This window comes from Pinus tabuliformis, chromosome 8 (genome assembly GCF_031772625.1).
Source record: "Pinus tabuliformis cultivar Carrire ecotype Pingquan chromosome 8, CPIR1, whole genome shotgun sequence".
NCBI lineage: Eukaryota > Viridiplantae > Streptophyta > Pinopsida > Pinales > Pinaceae > Pinus > Pinus tabuliformis.
This window is the reverse complement of record NC_142294.1, coordinates 1,349,387,798-1,349,392,111: the sequence shown is the minus strand read 5'-3', so window position 1 is coordinate 1,349,392,111 and position 4,314 is coordinate 1,349,387,798.

Sequence of the window (4,314 nt, the reverse complement as noted above, 5' to 3'; positions counted from 1 at the left end):
CTTTTTCCCATTCTTTTACTCGAAGATATTTTTACTGCTTTTTCCCTGCCAGTTGTTGTTGTTCTTCTTCTTCCCTGACTCTTGGCAAGCACTATTTTTCTTCCCTGACTTTTGGCAAGCACTGATTAGTGTTAACCATCTCACAGAGCGGGTTCTCACTTTCATTTCATCATTTTCTTCAATACTCTGCATTGCATGGGCTTGCCTTGTTTCTTGTTCATAAGGTTATCCAACGCCGACAATTGTTGCTTGCTTGATTGGTTTGCCCGTTGGATTGAAGGCGCAACGTCTACAAATTCGAGAACAATACTAGTCGCCATTGCCATCACATGGCTCATTGACTCTGCAGTGTGTACCTTGAAACATTGTAATGAAAAATCTTATACTCATTACTCCTATTATAGTCATCTAAATCAGTTGTTTAGTTGTTTAAATTAATTGTTTAATTTCTGTTCCTGTCATAATCTGATTTTTTTCCAGAGTTGTTACTTTTTCTTTCCTACTGCCATAAAAATGGCACTCAGGGTCTTTTATGTCTGACTCTTTAATGTGAGTATAAAATGAATGGGTTTTATTGTTTAAAAAAAAAACGTGAGTGCAATACTAGTATATAGTTAAATTGAATTCCCTCAATGTGAGTATAAAATGAATGGGTTTTATTGTTTAAAAAAAAATCGTGAGTGCAATACTAGTATATAGTTAAATTGAATTCCCTCACACCGAGGGCTTCTGCTTGAATCTGCATTAATAGTAATGCTTACGCATTCTTGTTTTAAATAAAGAGTTCATTTCCTACCGTGTATTATTTTGGAGGAAAAATGTTATCGGAGAGTCATTGCATTTTTTGCATAGATATTTTGCATTAACGCTCGTTTTCATGCACATTGTATTTTTATATTAATTATTCAGAGGATTGTTAAACCAAACTCTTCCATGGAAGTAGTTGTTTTTCCTCTCGCCGATAGTAATCTTTATATTTTTGAAAAATCTTTTAAAACTTGTATTTCTTTAATGAAGAAGCGAAATCAATGGAACTGCAGAGGAATAACCCTAGGAAATTGGTAGTGAAGGAGGAGATTTAGTAAGCGGGAGGCAGCGGAGATTTGAAGCTTGCATCCTGACAGGGGATTCAAGTATAGGTCAATGAGCTAAATGAACATGAACTCACATTCTAATATTTCTATAGCAATGGAGGAGAAGCTAAGTTGCTTCGAAGCCGAGCTACCCATTACGAATATAGCAATTGCCCCGCAGATTCCCGAGGGCCCAGTAGGCGACAAAGGTAAGGAAGCAGTTGCTGAATTTTCCATCACCAACAACTTGCTGATGGACAGCGTCACCTAGATTCAGAGAATTTAGGGGTTTCGATTAGCAGGGTTAGTGACTATAAATGCAGCCTACTGAGGCACACATACTTTAATCCCTCGACTGTAATGGTGCTCTTTATGCGTTTCAATGGCTGCCCCATTACAATGTTGGTTTTTATTTTTAAGTGTTGGTTAATTTTAAGTTTAGGGTTAATGTGCGATGTTTACTTTTAGCTTATGTTTCAAAGTGTTAGTTTCATTTAAAGTGTTAGTTTCATTTATACTTATGTTGAACCATTAGGGTTTCTAGTGATAATCATCAGGAGCTTCTTCTCTTCTTCTTTTACATGTATGTAGATATAGTATCGGGTGAAACTTTGAATATTGTCAGAGAAGTAAAATAGTGATAAGATAGTGGATTGTTCTTTGAAACTGTCCAAAAAAAGTAAAATAGTGGATTGTCCTAGTACTGTGTATAGAGTATATATTTAATATTGTGTATATTTTCAGATTGTTGTGATGTCAAAATGCAACCTGTTTAATATGGCAGGAAACCAAACTGCCTTGCTAAGTTTTTTTTGTATATTCTTAAAATATTTCCAAAAGGTATTTGATCTCTGAAATATTTGTTATTACCAAATGCTGAGAAAATGTTTTTTTGATGTGGAACATTTCTGGTCTATTTTGAGGCCACTCTTAAGAAGCTCATATGCACTTTGATTTTTGTCACTTTAAAGGTGGTCAAATGTAATAAGAGTGAAGTGAATAACAAACACTTTGATAAATGTAGAAATGTGTTATTTTAATTATATTTTTTATTGCAAAAATGGGTTTAACTATGAGATTGAGGTTACACCCTTTTTGGGGGAGCTGTTGGATGGAAAAGAGCACACATTTGGTTTCGGCGTGACCAATGCTCTGGATGTTTGGTTTATAGACGTGAACTTGCACCTGTGGCTTGATGGGAACTCTAGCAGTGCAATCATAGGGCAATTGATTGGACACGAGGAGCCGGAGTTGGAGTTGTCTCTGGTGTCAAACTTCAAAGAGCTGGATGGATCATTTCACACATTTGGCAATAGGGGGATCTCTTCCTTTGGCTGGGTGGAATCCTCTCATGGCAAGCTCATTACTAATACTTCGCAAGAGTTCACGTATGATAATTTAATGACTTTTCAAGCACTTGGACAGCACTAGATTGTGAACCAAACGATAGCAACCAATAGTAAGGTTATTATAGAGGCAACCACAGGAATAGAATTATCCTCTGAAGTTGATGACTTATTCACTTTATATTTAGATTTCAATGCTCCTATGGTTGTTATAAATGTTTCAAATGCACTTAATAAAAATGTATCCGTTGTTGACTCTAGTGGAACGTTCTTCAATTCTCTGAATAATAATCAAAATGCAAGGGGAGATGATACGATCACCAGCACCCAACAGAGGTACAATTATCAAAGCACTCAAGGTTGCTATTCCAGGCAAGTTAAAGCAATCAACTCAGCACTTGGGATCAAATCCCACAAAGCAATTCTATACCTGCGCTTCAAATTCCTTCAAGCTTTTGAAAGTAAAACCAATGAATTATCAATATAATTTTACAATAATAAAAAGCAATTAGAAGGCCTTTAGCCAGCTCAAATTTCTCATCCGTTAGGCTTGAACCAACATCTCTTCTAGAGAAATTCAACAATTCTATTTTAATAATCCTATCGGCCTCTCTTTGTACCTTTTGGGACAATTGCTAGTAATATTACTTTATAACAAAATAATATATCACAATTACTAATATTAATTATTAATTAACAACAAAATATCTAAAAACTACAAACAAATATTAAAACAAATTGTATCTAAAGTCATAATAGCATAGGCGTTGTCTACCAAGATGGTAGACGACAAATTTGCATGGGGGACAAAATATGATGCTACTCAAGTTGTCTTCCCTGTTGCTGACTGGGAAAGTGTCTCTCCTACCTACTCGAAAATCCTCCTGGCCTTTGGAAACTGAAACAACCTCCTCTCCAAGTAAATCGAATTGCCTTCTTGAGGAACTACACAGTCAATATGTAGCCTCCTACAGAAAATAAATTTGTCTTTTCTCTTGCCGCTCAAGAACTGGAAAATATTCCTCTGGATCACTCCCTTTATCGCTCTCTAGCCTTGCATGCTCTCTTTGGCTCGAACTCTACGGCTAGCTAGGTCAAACTACCCAAAGAACTCGCATTGTTGGCTCTCACTAACTATTTTGCGTGTTTCTCCATCTACTCATCGACCTCCTCTTATAATCTCCAGTTGGGACTCCAACGACCAAGATTAAAAATTAATAAATGTCTGACATCATATCCAAGTCAATCTCCATGGGTTTCTAGATAATTCTCACCTTTCTCAATTAATTACTATTAATTAACATGTTTTCCTAAGTTAGACTTTGGAAAACTTTAAATGATGGTCAATTAATTTAATTGATATATCTCTAGCTAGAATTTCCAGAAACGATTTATGGGTTTTGGAGAACTCTTGTGTTTTAGCCTGTCCACAAAGTTTCAAGACTAGAAAACCATCTGATGCTACAAAAAATAACAAGGCTTGACTTGGTCTTGTGGTTGACTTTTTGACTCAACGCAAAAATAAATTTTCCTTTTTCTTACAAAAAGTCCAAATGGGACTTGACTCAATTTCATTTCTTTTGACTCACAATAAATTCTATTTGACTTAATTGACCCTATAAGCATAAAAACCATGCTTTGACTAAATAAAAATAATAATGAATATAATAATACATCAATGGTACATTTGAATTACATTATGTAGACTAACACTAATAGCTCCATTCTGTTGTTTGATCCAATGCCACTATACTAGCTAAAATGAAAAAAATCTCCAGGCTTGAAAACTATAAACGCCTCACTGCCACATGCCTTAAAAGATGAAGCCTCGTCAAAGAAACCCACAATGTATTTAGCCCATATTTCCTTAATCTAATAGCATCTTCTTGTTATAT